At 41.2% G+C, this 25414-nt stretch overlaps 1 protein-coding gene and 1 long non-coding RNA gene across 2 annotated transcripts in view; both read left to right on the top strand.

The window, feature by feature from the left end:
- Positions 1 to 25414, top strand: part of LOC126253330 (LIM domain only protein 3-like) — a gene marked incomplete at its 3' end in the record, with an annotated part of 1158153 nt that overhangs the window by 852035 nt on the left and 280704 nt on the right. The window lies entirely within an intron of this gene.
- Positions 6497 to 11950, top strand: LOC126253334 (uncharacterized). Its single transcript, XR_007545942.1, has 2 exons — positions 6497 to 6813; positions 11668 to 11950. It is a non-coding gene; the product is annotated as an uncharacterized LOC126253334 (long non-coding RNA).

Here is a 25414-nt window from a genome sequence, read left to right as displayed (position 1 = left end):
TCAGAAGAGTTAAATTATGTTGTATGACATTTGTTGATCTGCAACTGTATTCCAAATCTGTAGTGGCTGAAGCTGAAAAATTATGATTTATATATGCCCTGATTCGTAGGTGTCTTACATGTCTCTAGGCATTTTATACTAATACATCTGACATATGTTCTTTACACGGTTCTATTTAAGTAGTCATGTAAATTTCAAATTACTACACATTTCTAGACACTTGATTCCCGGCACTGATACATAGTCAAGCGGTGTCCTGTTTTTCTCTTTTAGCAGTTTTTTTATAAAATACTAGCAATCTGTCACGGCTTCACACGGCTAGCACTAAAACTCGGACAACAATGTTAAGTATCTGTTATCATCACTTTCATATTCTTAAGGAATACAGTGGCATGACAATAGTCATGAGATAGCTATAAACACATGTACAGATGGCGGTACTATCGCGTACGCAAGGCGTAAAAAGGGCAGCGTATGGAGGGTCTGTCATCTATACTCAGTTGACTCATGTGAAAAGGTGTCTGACGTGGTTATGGCCGCACGACAAGAATTAACGGACTTTGAAGGCGGAATGGTAGTTGCAGCTAGATGTACGGGTCGTTCCATTACTAAAATCATTAGGGAATTGAGTATTACGAGATGCACAGTGTCGAGTGTGCCGAGATTCCAAATTTCAGGCCTCACCTCTCACCATGGACAAAGCAGTGGCCGACAGCCTTCACTTAACGACAGAGAGCAGCGGCGATTGTCAGTGCTAACAGACAAGCAATACTGCATGAAATAACCACAGGTATCGATGTGGAACGTACGACGAATGTATCCGTTAGTACAGTGCGGTGAAATTTGGCGTTAATGGGCTACGGCAGCAGCAGGACATCGCCTGCAGCGCGTCTCCTGGGCTCATGACAATATCGTTTGGACCCTAGACGACTGGGAAAGTGTGGCCTGGTCGGATGAGTACCGATTTCCCTTGATAGGAGCTGATGGTAGGGTTCGAGTGTGGCGCAGACTCCACGAAGCCATGGACCCAAATTGTCAACAAGGCATTGTACAAGCTGGTGGTGGCTCCGTAATGGTGTGGGCTGTGTTTACATGGAATGGACTAGGTCCTCTGATCCAACTGAACCAATAATTGACTGGAAATGGTTATTTTCGGTTACTTGTGGACCATCTGCAGCCGTTCACGGAATTCATGTTCCGAAACAACGACGGAATTTTTATGGATGACAATGCTGCAAGTCACCAGGCCACGATTGTTCGTGGTTGGTTTTAAGAACATTCTGGACATTTGAGAGAATGATTTGGCCACCCAGATCACCCGACATGGATCTCGTCGTATATTTATGGGATATAATGAGAGGTTAGTTCGGGTACAAAATCCTGCACCGACAACAGTTTCGCAGTTAGGGATGGCTGTAGGGGCAACATGGCTCAGTAATACTGCAGGAAAGTTCCAACGACTTGTTGAGTACGTGTCACATCGAACTATTAAATTACCCCGAGCAAAAGGAGGTCCGACATGATGTTAGAAGGTGTCCAATGACATTTTGCCAGCTCTCTGTCAGTTAAATAATTTAAGCGAGACTCAGCAGTAAAGTTCTCAGGAGGTTCGAATTTACCTACTCTAAATGTAAGTCGCATTTGGAGTAACAGCCTGCGGCACTGATGAGAGCTTTGAGGTACCGTGCTGTCAGGTTGCCTGACTGCAGCAACAGTTTGGCTTGAGCTTGTTCCAGCCTCCAGGTAGGAGTATCTAGCGCCATCATGATGCTGCAGTCGGGTAAACCATTGCTTAGTTTTCTTACCACAAATCTTCCTCGTGATTCAGACTATTGAGAGGTACATTTTCTGTGTGAACTTTCGCTATATAAACGTTTACACCCAATAAAGATTAAAAAACTATAAAAGTTCTGTACTTATGAGCTTAGTACCTGGTATGCCCTGCATCACAGGTCTTTTAACAAGTTAGCAGTAGCTCGCACTGGCCTCCCGGTGGCGGTAGCTTCTGTTGGTCTGGTGTTACAGCTTGGCGGCCTTACTCCAACGTCCTGTGCTCTCAAAGATTTCGAAACTTCTGCCATTGACCACTAGACGACAAATGTATGGTTTTCACCTCAGCGTGGAGCTATAATTCATCATAATCCAGACAATTTGCACGAAATATTCATAAACTGTTTCACACAAACCCTCCTCGAAAATCAGTCTGTCTTTTAGTGACAACCATATCAAAATCCCTACAAGCGGTTCCTGTGATTAGCTCAATATTGGAATAAATCATGACAGAGGTCTTTATACACGTATCAGTCTAGGCTTGAGGCTCGGCCGATACGATTTTCACCAAGCGCCCGATATTTTCAAGTTTCTCTGAATCTGATTATCATCTACAAAGGGTTCCAGAGAACAAAAAACCTTCCCTACCGCGTCGTTTGTACGAACGCTGAGAAGTAATGCTTCCTAATTTTCTATGTGAAAACTCTTAAATCAGTGAAATAAAACAAACTTTTTTAACATTGTACGTCTTTATCTCTCATGCCGACATATTTATTTCTCAACATAGTCACCCTGACGACGCACATATTTCTCCCAACTAGAGACTAGTTTCTTGATAGCGGCACTGTAGAAAGCTTGAATTTGTTCACGGATCAACAACCTTAACTCTGCTTGCACCGCTTCATCATCATCAAAATGAAGAACTGAGTAGCCGTCTTAGATTCTTTGCAGATGATGCTATCATTTACCGTCTTGTAAAGTCATCAGATGATCAAAACGACTTGCAAAATGATTTAGATAAGATAGCTGTATGGTGCGAAAAGTGTCAATTGACCCTGAACAAGGAAAAGTGTGAAGTGATTCACATGAGTACTAAAAGACATCAGCCGAATTTCGATTACGTGATAAGTCACACAAATCTGAAGGCTGTAAATTCAACTAAATACTTAGGGATTACAATTACGAATAACCTAAACTGGAACGATCACATAGATAATGTTGTGGGTACAGCAAACCAAAGACTGCGATTCACTGGCAGAACACTTAGGAGGTGCAACAGGTCTACTAGAGAGACTGCTTACACCATGCTTGTCCGCTCTATTCTGGAGTATTGCTGTGCGGTGTGGGATCCGCATCAGGCGGGAGTGACGAATGACATTGAAAAAGTACAAAGAAGGGCAGCTCGTTTTGTATTATCGCGAAATAGTGGAGATAGTATCATAGACATGATACGTGAATTGGAGTGGCAATCATTAAAACAAAGGCTTTTATCGTTGCGACGGGATCTACTCATGAAATTTCAATCTCCAGTTTTCTCCTCCGATTGCGAAAACATTCTGTTGACACCCACCTATATAGGGAGAAATGATCGTCACCAGAAAATAAGGGAAATCAGGGCTCGCACAGAAAAATTTAAGTGCTCGTTGTTCCCTCGTGCCGTGCGAGAGTGGAACGGTAGAGAGACAGCTTGAAGGTGGTTACTTGAACCCTCTTCCAGGCACTTTATTGTGAATAGCAGAGTAATCACGTAGATGCAGATGAAGGGTGTTGTTTAAGTTCTGGAAACAGATGAAAATCGGATGAGGCCGAGTTGGAAATGTATGAAAAAAAAAATGGTTCAAATGGCTCTGAGCAGTATGGGATTTAACATCTAAGGTCATCAGTCCCCTAGACTTAGAACTACTTAAACCTAACTAACCTAAGGACAGCACACACATCCATGCCCGAGGCAGCATTCGAACCTGCGACCGTAGCAGCAGCGCGGTTCCGGACTGAAGCGCCTAGAACCGCTCGGCCACATCGGCCGGCGGAAATGTATGAAGGATGACGGATGACAGTGAACCCAAAACGTCGGATGTTTTGCACCTATCGCAGACTCGTGTGTGGTATGGCATTCTAATTCCGAAGGAAACAGTGGTCTACGTGTGGACGAAGTTTCCTCTGGTTATAAATTCGATTGTAGCACGCTGTTTCTCACGGACTGACCTAATTACGTTACAAACCGCCATGTTACACCCTACAATTCAGAGCCCTCTAGCGTCAGACGGTTGTAACTTGTGTCGGCGAAGCGGGAAAGTCTATCGAGTAATATGCATGACATGTAATATCTCGAACGATATTGGGAACGGAATAAAAAATTCGGAGGCATTACTTTTCAACACGCCCTCCTGTACATCATGAGTGCTGACGATCGTGTTACACATCCTTTAGGAATTTCGGGCAGTATTTGCTTCTAACGATATATCTTAATGAAAACCGACTTTATTAGTTTACGTTTGCTGGAAATTCATTCTAACCACATACATATGTTCAGATATTCTCTAAGCAAGTATCTTTTTTGCTAGGCGAGCATGCTTAAAACAAGAAATTCCTGTGTTTCACACGATCGGTGCTTGTGTAATCCGCGGAAATTTCTTAGTGAACACATGGTAGCAGTCATTAAGTAAGTTTCGTGACATCGTAATTTCGACCGCAAAGGAAAAGTTTTATTATGCAAGCAACCTATAGGTCGTCTCTATGCCATTAAAAACCATAACGTAACTCCTCAGGCTTTCCCGGCGATCTAATGACATCTTGGGTTGTCGGGTGTTCTGCCGGATATCAGCGTCGTACTTGCAAGTACGACGCTGATATCCGGCAGAACACCCGACAACCCAAGATGTTAACAACCATAACGTTTACTCCAGCAGTGCTAGGCGAGCCAGACTTGTAGAAAAGTCCTTGAAGTGTTTTAGAAACAAGAAATACTGGTTCCGTAATTCTCGATGGATCAGCCACGAAAGGCAAAGATAGGAGAGTGAAATTCTGGCCGCCACTGATGTAGAAGCTGTCATGCTTATTTATTATCTCGAACATTCTTCGCCAGCTTCCAATAGGGTATCATTTCTAGTCCTCTGACAATGTCTACTGCTAGTCATTTCGCGTCTGAATAACGCACCACATAAAGCTTTCTACCAACTTAGCATCAACGCAAACGCAGTTGTTGCATCACAAGCTTTTGGAGTACAGTCGCCATGCGTTATTGTAGATCAGAATTAATTAATTGCCGTCTTTTAAATTGTTTCTTGTTAGTTAAATTTCTTTTCATCCTTGATTCATGATTTTCTTTGTATCACAATCAGAGGATTTAAAATTATGGGGTGAAAGAAGTTAGATGTTAATATGTTACGGGGATAATTCAGGTTTGAATTTTAATTTAAATTGAAGTAGTATTTTTTTCTTTTTAATAGCTACATGGTTAGTATAATAATTTTAAGATACTTATGGCTGTGAGATTCTATAACGCTCAGTTACAGAATAAGAGACACAGTTAGATCATGTATCGTCTTGCCATCTTTCATATATCCGTTCCCATATACGAGGGTGTGCAGTGGTGCTGTACTCAGAGGCACCTGGCACATTTCCTGGTAGTAGATGAAATTTAGAAAACCATTATTCGGTAGAGTAAGGGGAGTTTAGAGAGTTTAGGATTACTAGATTTTGCGGTAATGTCCTGAACTTAATCATAAAAGTCTCTGCCGTATGTCATGGATTGGGGGCATATAAAGCTGTTGACTGTGATTCACTCATCAGGAGACGTTTAGCTTATCGGTCCCTTCACAGTTATTGCATAAGTGTAAGCTACGGTCCGTCACCGGGTTTCATACTCTCTCTATCCATCATTCTAAGAGCACACTCACACTGCAATACCACTCTGCACGAGCACACTTGACAGTTAACTACACGACACCTGTACACTCTTCCAAGGAGGCAACGGCAAACCACCTTCACTAGAGCCTTGTTCTGGAAGACATATAAAGATTTCTGAAACTTTTCGTAAAGCTCATTTACTGAATATTAAAACTACATCGCACTCCTTTACACGATTTTTAAAGTAATGGAATAAAGATGATAATTACAGAATTAGCATTAAAGGACCACCGGTTAGAATACTTCGGTTCTGTTCCCACCTCTGTACTTCTGAAACGAAAAAAGAGGGTTCTGTCCTGTGATCGCCAACACCTCTTCGTGCTCTTAGTCAGTGAAGCATTTCCGAGAGATTTCAGATGTAATATAAAGTTTATTCCACAACTCATCTTTCAAAAACTCTGTAACATACACACTGCCCTCTTGCTGGTTTGTTCTTCTAGTTACTGAAATCAGAATCAGCTACCTCTGCACCTATCCACAGAGAAACTTCGTTGTCTCCTTCTGTCTTCAGTTATTGAATTATATTTAAAAAACATTATTTCAACTTTTGTTTCTTTAAATATCTGCCGCGTATGACCAACGTCATGGTACTGTGACAAACACCACTCTTATTGTCCGAGTACGTATGAACCCAGGAACACTCATAGTTTGTCTTCTACTGATATAGATCTCGCATCAGTAAACGGTAAACGGTAAACTATACAAACCTATTATTATCCGGTAAACTGTACAGACAGCTGGCGTAGTTCACGAGAGATCATATCGTGATATCGTAGCGACATACCCTTTCTTTCTCAGTACATATTTTGCAAGCGCCTTGTATGGAACTACCTCTCGTAAACACAAACAAGTCGTTTCACGGAAGGAGACAGTTGTTGCCAAGGCGTTTAGAGACGACAAAAGGCGGCAGTGTCACCTTGACGGTCGGAGCGCTGCTGCCGACTCCGCTGACGTCGAAATGTTCCCGCCGGCGACGGCGAAGTGCGATCAGCATTACACCGGTACGACGTTGGACGCCCGCCGTCGACGTCAGTGTCAGCCGCCTGCGCCGCCAGCGGCGCCGCATAAAAGCTGCCGCCCGTCCTTTCAGCAGCAGTCGTCTCACGCATCCGGATTAACATGAAGCTTCTCCTGGTGAGTACCACAGCTCGGGTCATCATTAAAAAACTGCAATTTTTAAAATGTTTGGCCAACTGTAGTGTAAGTACGAAATTCGCTAGTTATCTCCCTGAATACTAGAGTAATAGTTGTAGAGCTTTTTTCACAAGACAAAGCAGAAAGTCAAATTCGGTGCAAATATGTCCTTCAGGGAAAGTGCTAAATATCTTATAAAGCACAGATTTTATTCTGGGTATGAATTCATTAGGGCTGCTTCCAAAATAGTGAAACGAAAGCAGCATAGTCGTCAATTGTCAGTCATCGTCAGTCTGCAAGTGAATTTGAGCTATGGCAATCGTCATTCATTTAAGGAATCTCTCATTCTGAATTTATCCTGTAATTCATTAACAGTCAGTGTTTATTCTGCTTTATTATTCCTCTTGTGGAAGATAAGGATAATGTGTTGTGCGTTGAATCTATCCGAATGCATGTTACTGCCTGCCTGTGAAATTAAATCGACGATTGAAGTCACGAAATCCCATCGCTATAAATTTTCATTCCATATTCCCTTTCTTTCTCTAGTACGTTTATGCTAACAAGAATTACCAATACGGTACTCGTATGTGCCTTCTGGAATTTGCACATCTGACTGTTCAGTTCTCACAAACTCAAGCATACATGACAATAGCTAGTATAACTATGTGGTTATTTGTAACCTGAAATACAGACAAACGCACCATAAATTGATAGCGAATTTGTATACAATGTATGTAGGCCTTATCGAAATATTGGATTTGTTTAAATTCTTAAATGCTGGAGTATTCGTTTTACAAAATGAAATGACAATGGCTGTCTGGACGACAAGAGCGCAGTTCCACAAAATAATTTTTAACAACTTGTATTTTCTAAATTTTAATCCTGCACAGGTTGGTACGTTTCCTTACCAATGTTAAAAAGGGGACTGCCTTGTCAACAAATACAGTGTGGACCTGAGCTCCAAAGACAAAATTTCTAAGACTGTTCACATATATTTTTTGCTTCGAGGCATACATTGTTTCCCGTGGCTCGTTGCAGAGTAAAGCAAAGAAGGGAAGGCAGAAAGGTGGAAGGAGTATATAGAGGGTTTATACAAGGGCGATGTACTTGAGGACAGTAATATGGAAATGGAAGAGGATGTAGATGAAGATGAAATGGGAGATAAGATACTGCGTGAAGAGTTTGACAGAGCACTGAAAGACCTGAGTCGAAACAAGGCCCCGGGAGTAGACAACATTCCATTAGAACTACTGATGGCCTTGGGAGAGCCAGTCATGACAAAACTCTACCATCTGGTGAGCAAGATGTATGAGACAGGCGAAATACCCTCAGACTTCAAGAAGAATATAATAATTCCAATCCCAAAGAAAGCAGGTGTTGACAGATGTGAAAATTACCGAACTATCAGTTTAATGAGTCACAGCTGCAAAATACTAACGCGAATTCTTTACAGACGAATGGAAAAACTGGTAGAAGCGGACCTCGGGGAAGATCAGTTTGGATTCCGTAGAAATGTTGGAACACGTGAGGCAATACTAACCTTACGACTTATCTTAGAAGAAAGATTAAGAAAAGGCAAACCTACGTTTCTAGCATTTGTAGACTTAGAGAAAGCTTTTGACAACGTTAACTGGAATACTCTCTTTCCAATTCTGAAGGTGGCAGGGGTAAAATACAGGGAGCGAAAGGCTATTTACAATTTGTGCAGAAACCAGATGGCAGTTATAAGAGTCGAGGGGCATGAAAGGGAAGCAGTGGTTGGGAAAGGAATGAGACAGGGTTGTAGCCTCTCCCCGATGTTATTCAATCTGTATATTGAGCAAGCAGTAAAGGAAACAAAAGAAAAATTCGGAGTAGGTATTAAAATTCATGGAGAAGAAGTAAAAACTTTGAGGTTCGCCGATGACATTGTAATTCTGTCAGAGACAGCAAAGGACTTGGAAGAGCAGTTGAACGGAATGGACAGTGTCTTGAAAGGAGGATATAAGATGAACATCAACAAAAGCAAAACGAGGATAATGGAATGTAGTCAAATTAAATCGGGTGATGCTGAGGGGATTAGATTAGGAAATGAGACACTTAAAGTAGTAAAGGACTTTTGCTATTTAGGGAGTAAAATAACTGATGATGGTCGAAGTAGAGAGGATATAAAATGTAGACTGGCAATGGCAAGGAAATCGTTTCTGAAGAAGAGAAATTTGTTAACATCGAGTATAGATTTAAGTATCAGGAAGTCGTTTCTGAAAGTATTTGTATGGAGTGTAGCCATGTATGGAAGTGAAACATGGACGATAACCAGTTTGGACAAGAAGAGAATAGAAGCTTTTGGAATGTGGTGCTACAGAAGAATGCTGAAGATAAGGTGGGTAGATCACGTAACTAATGAGGAGGTATTGAATAGGATTGGGGAGAAGAGAAGTTTGTGGCACAACTTGACTAGAAGAAGGGATCGGTTGGTAGGACATGTTTTGAGGCATCAAGGGATCACAAATTTAGCATTGGAGGGCAGCGTGGAGGGTAAAAATCGTAGAGGGAGACCAAGAGATCAATACACTAAGCAGATTCAGAAGGATGTAGGTTGCAGTAGGTACTGGGAGATGAAGAAGCTTGCACAGGATAGAGTAGCATGGAGAGCTGCATCAAACCAGTCTCAGGACTGAAGACCACAACAACAACAACAATCATATTGCTGTGTATCTCAGATAAGGTACAACGAACATTGTTGAAAAACGCGCCAGAGGCAGAACCAATCATTACTGAATGCAAACTTGTGGGTAAAGAATAAAACGTACACTACTGTTCTCAATTGCAAGTACCGTGAGTGAATGGAACAAGTTTGTTTCCAAAAGAGACACACAGCGTATACCATCTGTTACAGCCTCGTGCAGATATTTTCAGTGCGCTACAGATAGAAATTTAAGAGAGGGTAAGAAATTGAAGGAAATTCAGTTACTCTGCAAAGAGCTGTTGGAGACCACGGGTCCTTGCTCCAAAATAGGCAGAAAGTATCCTTTATAGTCATCGTATTTTGTATCGCTTTCTTGTATTATCCCTGAATATTTAATAGCAAATTCCTTATCTAGAACTGGAAAAGCCATTTATGAAATACTAATTAATCAGTAACGGGGTAAGTTGTCTTTACAGAAACTATTGTCATGAAATTTAATAAATCAGCAAGAACGCTAGCAGATTGTTTCTGCTATAAAAAGTAGATAAATAGTTGTTAACATCTCACTTATTAAACTGACATTGTTTAGTTTCGGTATGATGGACGTAGAGTTATTATGGGCAAAGTTTGAACAGATTGTAAATCGTTCTCTGGAAAATTATGTGCCTAGTAAGTGGATTAAGGACGGAAAAGACCCTCCCTGATTTAGCAATGAAGTTCGGAAAATGCTGAGGAAGCGAAGGCTATTGCACTCTCGGTTAAAAAGAGAACCCACAAATGACGACAGCTAGAGGTTAGTACAGAATCGTGTGTCTGTGAAAAGAGCCAAGCGCGAAGCATACAACTACTACCGTCATACCTTGACAAAAGATCTGGTCAAGAACCAGAGAAAATTCTAATCATATGCCTTTTGATCTAACACTTCCACTCAATCATTCGTCGATCAGTCTGGTGTGGTAGTTGAAGGTAGCATTTAAGAAATCGTTCACGCAGGAGAATCGTGCAAACATGCAGTCGTTTGACACATCGCACGGCGTACCGTCTGGAAGACATTATAATAAGCATCCCTGGCGTAGAGAAACGACTGAGAGGGTTGAAAACTAAGGAGTCGACAAATTTTCTTCAAAGCACGGTTTTAGAAAGTATCGCTCGTGCGAAACTCAGCTTGCCCTTTCCTCACATGATATGCAGCGAAAGGCAACAGGCAGACATTTCTAGATTTCCGGAAAGCGTTTGAAACGATGCCCCACTGCAGACTGTTAACGAATGTACGAGAATATGGAATAGGTTCAGAGATATGTGGGTTGCTCGAAGACTTCTTAAGTAATAGAGGTCATTGTGTTCTTGTTTGCTGATGATGCTGTGGAGTTTGGCAAGCTGTCGAAGCTGAGTGACTTAGACAAAATTTTCAGCTCGTGTGATAAATGACAGCTAGCTCAAAATGTAAAAAAATATAAATTAATGCGGATGAGTAAGGAAACAATCCTGTAATGTTCGGATATGGCGTTAGCAGCGTCCTGCTTGACAGAGTCACATTTTTTAAATGTCTGGGAGCAACGTTGCAAAGCGATAAGAAATGGAACGAGCATGTGAGCTTTACGGTATGGAACGCGAATGGTCTACTTCGGTTTATTGGAAAAATTGTGGGAAAATGTGGTTCATCTGTAAAACAGACCACACGTCGGGTACTAGTGCGACCTATTCTTGGGTAGTGCTCGAGTGTTTGGGATCCTTACCACGCCGGACTGAAGGAGGACATCTAAGGAATTCAGAGGTGGGCTGCTAGATTTGTTACCGGTAGGTTCGAATAACACGCAAGTGTTAGGGAAATGCTTCAGAAATTCAAATGTGGATCCCTGGATGGTGACATTCTTTCCGAGGATCGCTATTGAGAAAATTTAGAGTCCGACATTTGGACGTGACTGCAGAACGATTCTACTGCCGGCAACATACATTTCGCGTAAGGACAGTCGTTTTTCCCTCGTTCTATTTGCGAGAGGAACAGGAAACGAAATGACAACTTGTGGTTCAGGATACCCTCCGCCGCACACAATATGGGAGCTCGCGGAATGTGTATGTAGATGTAGATATTATCAATTCAAAGTAGAATACTGTATTTATAATTTTGTGTTTCGGTAGAAGACGGCAAAATATTACCAGTACTGATACTATGTGTTGTGCGGCAGGTCCTGTTAGTCGCAGCGGTGGCGTTTGCGGTGGCAGCCGCCATGCCTCACGGAGGAGGTGGTGGACTGTTGTACCCGGGCGGTATCTACCCTGGAGGCATCTACCCGGGCGGTATCTACCCTGGAGGGATCTACCCTGGCGGCTACCCCAGCGGAATCTACCCCGGCTTCTTCCCGGGATAGGCATCTGATGCTGATTTGATTCATCGTTGGGTTTCCTTGACGACACCTTACCAACAGTGTAGCCTCTGGTTTCATTAAAATAAAATGCAGAAACACTTAATGTTGTATTTAATTGCTTAATACCTAAGGCGTCGACTCATTGTATCATTCCCGTAGAGAAAGAGGTGGTACGTTGCGCCCCCATTTTAATATTTTATATTTATTGCCACAATTCATTACTATATACATAAGAGTTGCTGTGCACATACAATGACATATCTCTGACTTATTTATCACACGGTTTTTCAGGAATGATGAATGTGGCAAAAAACGAAATTTGTTTCATGGAACCTTACACAGTCTGCGAAAAGTGATTTGCTGATAACTTGAGCCCCACGGGATAAACTCAAAAGATTAAACCAGAACTTACAAGGAACGCAGTTTTAATAAATCAGATATAATTATAAGAGTGTACAAGGTGGAATTCTACATGCAGATCGTCCCAACACAAAATTTATAAAAAAAATTATGTGTATAACGATTCATTCAGCTTCAGTATTTTGAAAAAAACTTTACCTATTCACAAAAATCACACAAATAATTGTCAGTCTCTAGAACCAGTACACTCATCGAGGGCCCACATTTCACAAGCGTCCACTGCATCCACAGTTCGCTCACTACAGTCCTCTGTATACATCACACCGCAAAATACGCAAGCAGTGTCGTCATTGACAGGCTTGCTAACATCAAATGCAGCTTCAGGGTCTGACACACTCGAAACTACATCAGAATAACGTGACTCCTTATTCTTTGATGGGCAGAAGTAATTTTCACTCGCAAGACTTCGTGGGAATCTTTCTTTTTTATTACTTTTTTTCGTTCTTTGATGCAGGACACATCCTTCCTCTTACACACCCCTTCATACGTTCTTTCTCGTCACGTTGTTTTCTTTTCTGAATATCTTCTTGGAATTTCTTATCACTTTCTTTCCCTTCTTCAAAAGGTAGTCAACAGGAAAGAGCCTCTGTAGGGCTACTCTACGCACAGAAATAGTTTTGCTGCAGTTTTAGGTTCAAATAGTTCAAATGGCTCTGAGCACTATGGGACTTAATATCTGAGGTCATCAGTCCCCTATACCTAGAACTACTTAAACCTAACTAACCTAAGGACAGCACACACGTCCATGCCCGAGGCAGGATTCGAACCTGCGACCGTAGCAGCAGCGCGGTTCCGGACTAAAGCGCCGAGAACCACTCTGCCACAACGGCCGGCCGCACTTTTAGGCCCATTCTTTTCTCTGATAGTGCCTGTAAACCCTAACTGTGTCTTATTTACCCCAATTTCTTATTTCTTGTTTCCCTCTATGCGTAAACTCTTTATCAGTCATCTGCAACGCTAAATTTCACAGAAGCAGTCGTTATAATTTGGGCTATTTTTATTGGGGAGCTAATATTGCTAGGGGTCATAATACATGTTTGTGTTCATAAACGTATTGTCTCACATTAAGCGTAAACAACAGTATTAAAACTGGGATACAATCTTTGACATATTTGCAATAGAAGTAAATCATCATAGTGAGTACTTTCATAGACGTAAGTATACTAATACTACTCTAAATGCCTACCTGACAAAGTTTTTGTCGGCGGTGAAAAAGGAGATAAACTCGCTGTTCACTGGTAAAACTAGCTACTGCGTCGGGGCTCTCTACAGACAAAACTAAAGATTACTACTATTAATTGATTCATTCACCACCAGAAGGCACTGTGTTGTTTATTGTATATTTAGGAGTACAAATTACCCGCAGGGGCTGACGATACTATCCTTACTTCTATTCAAATGCTAGGACGGACTTATTGCTAGATAATACAAACAGTACGCCCGTTGATGTTGGCAGAAGCAAATTCTTATTTTTGTATTTATGAAGACAATTTAGTAAAACTTCTCTGATCCATTATGGAACCTCTAAATGTGGTTGGAGTATCGAATACTTTCTATGACACTGCGATTAGTCAGTTTATAATGCTTGTTCTGACAACTGACATGTCAAATAACGGTATGCGGAGAAGTGTCATTCTCAGCATGTAAGTGGAATGTTCCGAAGCAAGTAAGTAAACCAAGTTCAAGAATAAAATAACCTCCACCAATTTCATCGCTACCAAAGCCGATAAATCAAACAGCTTAGTTCATTTGAACAAAGGTGATTACGATATAAAAGTGAACCACTCCCGCGATAATTCCGACCCCCAGCACCTACAAAAAATCCTATTGCAGCTTCCAACGAACAAATAAAAATCACTATCAAATCACCTAAAAGTATTATATCTGAAACCAAAAGCTGTGTGCTAGTTAATATGAACCCCATGGCTTCTAGGTTACATGGCTTACCCAAATTACATAAATATGATGTTCCAATACGCACGTTAGTGTCTTCCTTTTCTGCTCCATGTTACCTACTAGCGAAAGACCTCAGTTATATCATAAAACCAAACCATGTTATCAAAAATTCTAAGGCTCTTGTTGATAAAATTAAATATATGCAAATCCACCCAGTTCTAAACTAGTAGCTTATTTACAAATGTCCCTAGTGATGAATGCCTAGAAAAATCACATTAACACATTCTTCTCACTAATCCAAAGCAAATCCTGTGGAATGACGTGACATAACTGTTGCTACTAAAACGTGTGTAAAACAGAATTAGGCCTGTTGGCCTAGCTATGGGTTTACCTCTTAGTCATGTGCTATCCAAAATTATTATACTCAGCCAGATGGACTAGGTATAGTTTCACCTCTTACTCTTGTACTATTCAATATTTTCGTGGACACTTTCAATAAATTCTCTTACAGAAAGAGCCACTGAGATGTAAAATAAGGATTCAGATACCCGATGATGTGCTGTGTTTGTGGACCGGTACCATTAGACACATACATTACTACAGCATTTAAACTCACAACATGAGAAAATTAACAATGGAGCAGAGAGGCTCTTCTATAAATTTCTGAGGCCTTAATATAGATATTAATACAAGAAAACACATATTTAACATTTACAGAAAAAAACGTAGCTTCTGATACGATAACCCCTAACAGCTCCTAGCATCCACACGGGGCAAACACGCAGCTTTCCATTCAATGGTGAATCGCTTCGTATTGTCCCAAATCGCTTCCAGCAATGGCTATAGTTTTATCCTGATTGATAATATCTGACTAAAAATAGAAAATGAATAAAATTACACCACTTTTGTACGCTGACCAACAGTAATCACTCAATGGTTTCAAAGCCTGGTGCAAAATTCCATATATTGTCAACATTCCAGATAATTTTGCGAGATGCTAATGTACCGCAACTAAAGACCTGCACTGTATAATACAAATAACATATCATATTCAGTAGTAAAGACAAATTACAACCCTTGGCAAACAGTGTGAAAAAGCGTACATTAGTCTACATCTACATCTACATTTATACTCTGCAAGCCACCCAACGGTGTGTGGCGGATGGCACTTTACGTGCCACTGTCATTACCTCCCTTTCCTGTTCCAGTCGCGTATGGTTCGCGGGAAGAACGACTGTCTGAAAGCCTCCGTGCGCACTCTAATCTCTCTAATTTTACATTCGTGATCTCCTCGGGAGGTATAAGTAGAGGGAAGCAATATATTCGATACCTCATCCAGAAACGCACATTCTCGAAACCTGGCGAGCAAGCTACACCGTGATGCAGAGCGCCTCTCTTGCAGAGTCTGCCATTTGAGTTTATTAAACATCTCCGTAACGCTATCACACTTACCAAATAACCCTGTGACGAAACGTGCCGCTCTTCTTTGGATCTTCTCTATCTCCTCCGTCAACCCGATCTGGTACGGATCCCACACTGATGAGCAATACTCAAGTATAGGTCGAACGAGTGTTTTGTAAGCCACCTCCTTTGTTGATGGACTACATTTTCTAAGCACTTTCCCAATGAATCTCAACCTGGTACCCGCCTTACCAACAATTAATTTTATATCATCATTCCACTTCAAATCGTTCCGCACGCATACTCCCAGATATTTTACAGAAGTAACTGCTACCAGTGTTTGTTCCGCTATCATATAATCATACAATAGAGGATCCGTCTTTCTATGTATTCGCAATACATTACATTTGTCTATGTTAAGGGACAGTTGCCACTCCCTGCACCAAGTGCCTATCCGCTGCAGATCTTCCTGCATTTCGCAACAATTTTCTAATGATGCAATTTCTCTGTATACTACAGCATCATCCGCGAAAAGCCGCATGGAACTTCCGACACTATCTACTAGGTCATTTATATATATTGTGAAAAGCAATGGTCCCATAACACTCCCCTGTGGCACGCCAGAGGTTACTTTAACGTCTGTAGACGTCTCTCCATTGATAACAACATGCTGTGTTCTGTTTCCTAAAAAATCTTCAATCCAGCCACACAGCTGTTCTGATATTCCGTAGGCTCTTACTTTGTTTATCAGGCGACCGTGCGGAACTGTATCGAACGCCTTCCGGAAGTCAAGAAAAATAGCATCTACTTGGGAGCCTGTATCCAATATTTTCTGGGTCTCATGAACAAATAAAGCGAGTTGGGTCTCACACGATCGCTGTTTCCGGAATCCATGTTGATTCCTACATAGTAGATTCTGGGTTTCCAAAAACGACATGATACTCGAGCAAAAAACATGTTCTAAAATTCTACAACAGATCGACGTCAGAGATATAGGTCTATAGTTTTGCGCATCTGCTCGACGACCCTTCTTGAAGACTGGGACTACCTGTGCTCTTTTCCAATCATTTGGAACCTTCCGTTCCTCTAGAGACTTGCGGTACACGGCTGTTAGAAGGGGGGCAAGTTCTTTCGCGTACTCTGTGTAGAATCGAATTGGTATCCCGTCAGGTCCAGTGGACTTTCCTCTGTTGAGTGATTCCAGTTGCTTTTCTATTCCTTGGACACTTATTTCGATGTCAGCCATTTTTTCGTTTGTGCGAGGATTTAGAGAAGGAACTGCAGTGCGGTCTTCCTCTGTGAAACAGCTTTGGAAAAAGGTGTTTAGTATTTCAGCTTTACGCGTGTCATCCTCTGTTTCAATGCCATCATCATCCCGGAGTGTCTGGATATGCTGTTTCGAGCCACTTACTGATTTAACGTAAGACCAGAACTTTTCTATCAAGTCGGTACATAGAATTTTACTTTCGAATTCACTGAACGCTTCACGCATAGCCCTCCTTACGCTAACTTTGACATCGTTTAGCTTCTGTTTGTCTGAGAGGTTTTGGCTGCGTTTAAACTTGGATTGAAGCTCTCTTTGCTTTCGCAGTAGTTTCCTAACTTTGTTGTTGTACCACGGTGGGTTTTTCCCGTCCCTCATAGCTTTACTCGGCACGTACCTGTCTAAAACGCATTTTACGATTGCCTTGAACTTTTTCCATAAACACTCAACATTGTCAGTGTCGGAACAGAAATTTTCGTTTTGATCTGTTAGGTAGTCTGAAATCTGCCTTCTATTACTCTTGCTAAACAGATAAACCTTCCTCCCTTTTTTTATATTCCTATTAATTTCCATATTCAGGGATGCTGCAACGGCCTTATGATCACTGATTCCCTGTTCTGCACATACAGAGTCGAAAAGTTCGGGTCTGTTTGTTATCAGTAGGTCCAAGATGTTATCTCCACGAGTCGGTTCTCTGTTTAATTGGTCGAGGTAATTTTCGGATAGTGCACTCGGTATAATGTCACTCGATGCTCTGTCACTACCACCCGTCCTGAACATCTTTGTGTCCCAGTCTATATCTTGTAAATTGAAATCTCCACCTAAGACTATAATATGCTGAGAAAATTTATGTGAAATGTATTCCAAATTGTCTCTCAGTTGTTCTGCCACTAATGCTGCTGAGTCGGGTGGTCGGTAAAAGGAGCCAATTATTAACCTAGCTCGGTTGTTAATTCACTTCTACTTCACTGCAGGATAAACTACTACTAACAGCGACGAACACTCCACCACCGGTTGCATGCAATCTATCCTTTCTAAACACCGTCTGTACCTTTGTAAAAATTTCGGCAGAATTTATCTCTGGCTTCAGCCAACTTTCTGTACTGATAACGATTTCACCTTCGGTGCTTTCTATCAGCGCTTGAAGTTCCGGTACTTTACCAACGCAGTTTCGACAGTTGACAATTACAATACCGATTGCTGCATCGTCCCCGCATGTCCTGACTTTGCCCTGCACCCTTTGAGGCTGTTGCCCTTTCTGTACTTGCCCAAGGCCATCTAACCTAAAAAAAAAACCAGCACACGCCACACAACCCCTGCTACCCGTGTAGCCGCTTGTTGCGTGTAGTGGACTCCTGACCTATCCAGCGGAACCCAAAACCCCACCACCCTATAGCGCAAGTCGAGGAATCTGCAGCCCACACGGTCGCAGAACCGTCTCAGCCTCTGATTCAGACCCTCCACTCGGCTCTGTACCAAAGGTCCGCAGTCAGTCCTGTCGACGATGCTGCAGATTGTGAGCTCTGCTTTCATGCCGCTAGCGAGACTGGCAGTCTTCACCAAATCAGATAGCCGCCGGAAGCCAGAGAGTCAGGCAGAACTGTGGCAATTAAACTACGTGAACATGAGAGGGGCTGGCTTTTAGGGAAGAAAGATTCGACCTTTACAGATCACGTTTTAGCAGAAAACCATTCGTATGATGTAGAATGTGGGGTTTTACATTCTGTCAAGAAAAGCAGGAAGTTGACCCTACTGGAAATCAGCAAACACATGATGATACAGAATGCCAGCCTAGTATTAAATGATCAGACCCAGTTTCCATTTTGCCCTTTGTTAAATTAAATTTTCGTTATAAACGCTAGATACAAACCGTAAATTCATCTTATTTTTCATCATTCCTTACATGTACCTCCACATAAAAACTTTGTTTAGCCTCCTTTCTTTTAGATAGTATACTTACTGTAATATTTTCCCACATGAACACTTCATCGTTTCGCATCTTATGTACAGGTAACATCTGTTCCAGTCGCACATCATGTGTATCTGTCTTTGCGATATTCATTTGTCACCTAAGACGGCATGAGAAACCGAAAGCCGGTTCGTGACCACATAAATATGATTTTTCCGAACATTAGGAAGTGTTTTCGTTTTTAATATTAAACCAAATGTGTTGAATTCCGCGCTTGCGTTTAATAAATAATTTTGAAGCACCATACCTTAAACGTCAAGCAACACGAGAGGGATTCAGAAAGTCAGACACAAATGTTGTCTCACTCTAAGACCGTAGCGCAACGAGAGTGGTGCTTCATCAGAAGAGAGTACATGTGCTGGGATTCAAGCAGACAATGTCCTGCTGCGGTATGGGTAATAGGTGAACCACAGTGTGGGAGTAAAATGAGACGGAACCGGAAACGTATTCTAAATCTGAAGAATACGGGCTAGTACGATTGTGAAACTGTGTCTTGGTATGACGACTGTGTGGACCAAACGCAACGTCGCCTCCAGTCATAACGAAATGGTGCCAACGATTTCACCAAGGCCGCACAAACCTGTATAACGCAGATCGGAAAGGAAGGCCACCGACACCGACCACAGACGCCAACGTCAACGTCCAGGCAATCGAGGAACCGATTCACACCAGTGGCAGATTTTCTGATGCGATGACGACGTTAACACAGCGGTTCTCGAAAGGCTCCGTGACCAAGGGGCGGATTTCTATCGTCGATGAAAGGAGCGATTGGTGGAATGTTCCGAGCGCTGTATGCAAAGAGCTGGTGACTACGTTGGAAAATAGTATCATGTTTTCGTGTCACTTTCATGTGAATTGCAATATGCAGTAAAGGTTACTTGGCCTGCCATAATGATGTGTAACGTAGTTTTTGAAGTCTCATCGTACATAACGTTGAGTAGGAAAATAACACTACAATCCTTGGTGTATGTGTATAAAACGGCAGAATCTATATACATTTCAACTGTTTTAAACCTCACCACGGTACCTGTAAATACCCACAATAACCGGATGAACCTGCCGAAAGTTAGCCAATGGAATAATAAAAGAGTTTGGAAAAATATTAAGTTAGAGCCCGCAGTGTCCATAGAGACATCCCATAACTTAGTAAAGGTCGAAACTTATCATATACTTGCGTGCCATTTATTTTTCCCGTGGATTCCCTAAATCGCTTAAAGGAAATACGCAGATCGTTCATTTGAAAAGCACAAGGACAATTTACTTCGCAATCCTTCCCCAAACTTGTCGTCTGTCTCTTATGACTTCGTCATCGACGTGACGTTAATCCTGAAGCTTCCTTTCTTTATTCGCACACAGCCATTGATCAGTGCTTCTGGCTGAGGGCCAGTCGCTCTTCAAAAATTAAGTCTTTGATGCAGTAGTTGATCAAAGAGTTTATAAAATTATCTGAATCGATATGTACTGAAACAAGTTAACTTCTCGCAGATGTAAAGTAAATACATTATGGATCTCGAAGAAGCAAAATAGTTGCTCAAGAAATGAAAGAGATAAAAAAACAGGGACCTATCAATATAGCCTACACCGACAAATTAATCAGGTAACAATAAACAAAGAAATTAATGCAGAAAGATGAAAATTGCTAAAGAGAAAATAAATGAATGTAATGAAATATCTACACTATACAGAATATTTATACAAGTTGTGACCAGTCTTCGGCTACACTGATGGAATTGCTTTTAGCAAATGCCAGTTCCAGTCATACGGACGAATCCTGACAAAGGCAGCACTTCATGGGATGGCTAGGAATTTGTTCCTTCCACGGTCGCACAGTGAAAAAAGACGAGTACATTAACCTCATCAAAGATCTGTGAATTTATACCACGAATCTGAATTCTGCACTGAATGATCTACTAAAAAGTATTTTCTTCAGATTTTGAAGTGAGGATGAGATAGTGGTTTGCATAATTTGGTTTTATTATATTTAGTGTAGGTTGTTGTAGTACGGCATTAGTGACATGTGAGTCGACACGTTGCCGCCCCGTTTCTGATGTGTTGACTTTATCTTCTTCCGTTTGTAATGACAGAAAATTCATTATTTAAAACGCGTTTAAGATAAACACATATCCAAGACATATAGGCACATCATAATTTTCTTTATCTATTAACTTGTTTAAATAACACAGTTTAACGTATGTCGATGTGTACGTAAATATTGTGTAAACGTAAAAAGCAGAGAATGCCATCTATTAGTGGCGCTGAGAACTTGTTGTGCGACGACTGTTATATTTGTGGTCTATGCAAAAGTTTTAACTTTATTTCTTTGCTTATGCGATACATTTTTTCTAAAATCTCAAATAACTTAAAAAAAAGATTGTGGTATGAAATGACGTTTATATCTAACTGGACCTGTTAAAATGTCAAAGTAAACTCAACAGGGTAGGCCAAAGAGTTTACTATTGTTAAAAGAAATGTCAATCTATGGCTGTTTGCAAGTCAAGCAGTTCGCATGAATATTACAGCTGCTTACAGTGTGGTGCTTGTAGGAAAGCAGTTTGGCTTAATACATCGTCTCATTACAGTTTCTCAATGATTTTTTTCTTATTTTTTCAACATTCAACCATTACAATTTAAGACGTACTCTTAGCTTCGTGCCTGAAAATATCTTCGGAAATATCAGTTACCTTTATTTAAGGAAGTGAAAGAAATTAAGAACGTCTCTCTCATTGGCTATCTTTGATCCGTGATTGGTCCTCTTGATTTTCCGTGATTCAAGCTGCACGTCACGTAAACGCTACTGGCAACGTAAGCACGCTTTAACCAGGCCGTTATCTACTACAGAACAACATGAATACTAATAGATTAACTCAGGTGTGGTTTATCACATGAGACGCAGTGCAGTTTGTGTGAGTTGATTTCGGAGTGATTGTTATTACTATTATTACCATTTTGTCGCTACGCAATTCCGTGTTATATTACATAATGAGCAATACCTACGTCAACCTTCCAGTATTTCCTTCAATACCTTCAGTATTTTCTTTCTTTCTAAATCGAATTTCTCATTCTGTGGACGTGCTGTGCCAGTGTGCTGCTCTGCGAGACGTTACCATCTGTAGCTAACAGCGAGCAATATTATTGATCCACACTCCATTACTCTCAGACAATGATCTGCCAAGTATAACAAACCACTCACCAGAGACGCAAATAACCAAAAAGATAAAAAATATCAAAACTCCCATAAATCGACATGCGACAATATTGAAACCTCACAACCGTGATAGATGCAGGTATTTCAGTTTACCTTAGTTCAGGTGTTGGCTGGCAGCTAGTTGGGTCCTTTCTGTAAGAAATTAATGTATCTTTCTGGAGCTAGATACACATACTTTGTTTCAGGTCCATACTTCGTGATGGCTCGCGGAGGATGAGGTATTCTGGTAATTTCCAAGAATGTTTGCCTATCGAAGTCGCGAGCCCCAAAAGGTAGATATCGAACTTGCGATTCTAAATCGACCACGTGTCTGTGGTGGCGGGAGCTATGAGCAGTGTTTACGGTGATCACTAATGCAATGACAAAAGAGGAATGTTGACTAAAATACTTGCAACTAGAAAGGAACTGACTCACCTCACTCGTCACCACAGTCGCGCGATCGATTTACAATCGCAAGTTCGATATCTGTCGTTTGGGGCCCGCTTCTTCGACAGGAAAACGTTCTTGGAAATTAAGGATATTCTTTATGTTTCTTCGAGTGATTGATTTTCCCTTTTATCAATACCGTTTTACGCTATACCTCGCAATCAGTTATAGTAATAATGTCTGATCTGTTCCGTATTTTCAGCTTCGCTCTGCCAGTATTTCACTTTGTCGCTTATTTACTTCAGGCCCACATTTTTACTTATATTTATGATTTGTCACGTTTTCCACTTTTTGTTCGCGTTTCTCATTTCATTTATTATGTGTGGTGTAGTTTTATTTTTGACCATTGAAACTCTTTAAAGCCTGACAATTGTTTAGCCCTAGTTAAGATATTTTCTTATCATCAAGGTCAAGCGGTGTAGATCTTTTAGGTCTTTCAATTTATTGTAGATATGGCTACTTGACTACTGGTGTTGGCCATTTTCATGCCGATGTTTATGCATATTAATTTGTTAAATATCGTCGTATTCGTTTTTAAGAATGTGGTTTTTCTTATTGCTTTATCTACACCTCTGTGTATCTGTAATTTAGCATGTATCAGATATATATTTACACTGTTTTTCAATGCAAATGCATAGTTTTGTTGTTTTACGCTGGCGCCTCAACTGTGTGTGTGCGCTTTGGCGTTCGCATCATAGGCTGCCAATGTATTTCTAGCGTCTAGCACTGAAAAATACTGTCCTCACAGTGTGTACTAGGCTGTCTTAACACACTTTCAAATGCTGGAGCATTATTAATGAAGATATCATTAATGAAGCTCATTTTACGTCTCGACTGGAGAGACATTGATGGTTTCAGTTGATATTTCAAATGGCGGATGCGAGCTAACTAAGCATTTTGTGGCGCTCTGCGGCTAACTGTTGTCTTAGTTTGTCCCGTACAATTACGTATTTAATGACCTCGATGCCGGGACGTTAAACCCTGATCTTACTTCATTCATTTATATGTCTGCTTTCTGGAATATACAGGGTGCAAATTATTTAAGCCGACGAAAATTGAGAGTTTACATGAGAGACCGAAACAAATATTTTTCGCTAATGTCACATTTTCCTGTGAGGATTTTGTAAACCCGATGAAAATTAAGTAAACTAATAAACTCTGGGAGGTTACATGGGACAATGAACACACTTTTCTACTGTGTTTTTCTGTGAGGACAAAAGGTAAAGACAAAAGTTTTAATTCTTTATTACCAAGAGACAACAACATTAACACAACATAATTACTTCACTGTCAGTAGAAGTTCGAAAATGCCTCCATTGCTTGTAAAGAGAGATTACACCGCTGGGTAATGTTTTGTCTAACACGGTCAAAGACTACAGGAATGTCCTTAATTCCTCCTGTTACTGCTACTACTCGGGCAACCAGATGCACTTCTGATTCAACAGCGGTTTTGTAAACAGGGTGCACGTCTCTCATCACACAAAAAAATCCATAGGGGTCAAATCATGGAATCAAGTACAGGACCACAATTGGTAATCCAATTTTCTGGAAACTGTCGGTTCAATAAACGACCGAGAGGACGACTGAAATGTGCCGGTACTTCGTCATGCTGGAAATGCAAGCATTGTCTCGTAGCGAGTGACACGTCATCCAGAAAATCTGGCAATGCTCTGGCGAGGAAATTGTAATAACGGCTGTCATTTAATGGCCTACGTAGGAGATAAGGCCCAATCAAACAGTCACCAACAACATCTGCCCCCACATACACGTAGAACCACAATTAGTGACCACGAGTAAATGTGGCATGTGGATTAACCTCACTCAAAATATGCGAATTACGGACGTTGAAGAGGGATGAAATGTAGGATGCGTCTGACACTATTACAGGTACCACCGCAAAAATTGTTTTGTGAGTGGTTCCAGGTCGTGCACACGCAGTAGATGAAATGGAATAACAACTGTTCAAGGAGGACGCTTCTTACGTTCTTCTGACTCGTTCCCATGATGTGTTCAATTGCACGAGTGCTGAGAGCGATTACGACCTCTACTGGATTAAAAGAAATGGTCACAGGTAACTGTCACATCAAAGAAAAACTTTTATTTTGTTGACCCGCGCAAATAATTTTCACCCTATACACGTATCTCATTTTATAGTCGGATCTCCACAAGGTGTGCCGAAATCATACTGATGTGAGCACGTAATTGTCATGTTATGTGGGCGGGCATTTTAACATTCTAACGTGGCAGTTTTAGACTCGGTCTAAGGCGCTGCAGTCATGGACTGTGCCTCTGGTCCCGGAGGTGGTTCGAGTCATCCCTCGGGCATGAGTGTGTGTGTTTGTCCTTAGGATAATTTAGGTTAAGTAGTGTGTAAGCTTAGGGACTGATGACCTTAGCAGTTAAGTCCCATAAGATTTCACACACATTTGTGAGTTTTGGACTGAGGGGAGGCGGGCGCATTGAACTACGGTTGCGTAAAATATCTGTAGAGGTCGGGCCCGAGGTACCAAGTTTGCGACACTGCTAACCGCTGCATACAGTACCACTGTGGCCGTTACGTTGCTTTGTGTTGTTTGTTGCTCTTTGTTTTCTCTCCTGTTTTGAAATGAGCAAAAAGACTAATCGCGTTCTAGACAGCGGTCGACTGCGATCCCCAAATACGGAAATGCGAATGCTTGATATCTTTTCTTGCTTCCATTCTATTATCTCGTTTGATGTTACATATCTGGCAGCTCTGTGCACACACCAAGAACATTCTTAGCCCAGAATGTGGCGATCAGACAGATGCGCCGCGTTACTTCGCATACTTCGTGAAGGTCGTGAAGGTCGTTGTTCAGGTGTCTCGAAGTTGTAACTCAACTATCCCTGTCATATTACTAGTGACTGAGGATTTCAAGATCAACAACATTAAAGATTCCATCATGGGATTTGTTGTTGACCATATTGACACATGCAGAAGAAACTTCACATTCATTCACTGAGTTCT

Source organism: Schistocerca nitens, chromosome 4, assembly GCF_023898315.1.
Source record: "Schistocerca nitens isolate TAMUIC-IGC-003100 chromosome 4, iqSchNite1.1, whole genome shotgun sequence".
In the NCBI taxonomy this organism is placed as follows: Eukaryota; Metazoa; Arthropoda; class Insecta; order Orthoptera; family Acrididae; genus Schistocerca; species Schistocerca nitens.
The sequence above is the reverse complement of the archived record's forward strand: the minus strand, read 5'-3'. Positions and strand labels throughout refer to the sequence as shown.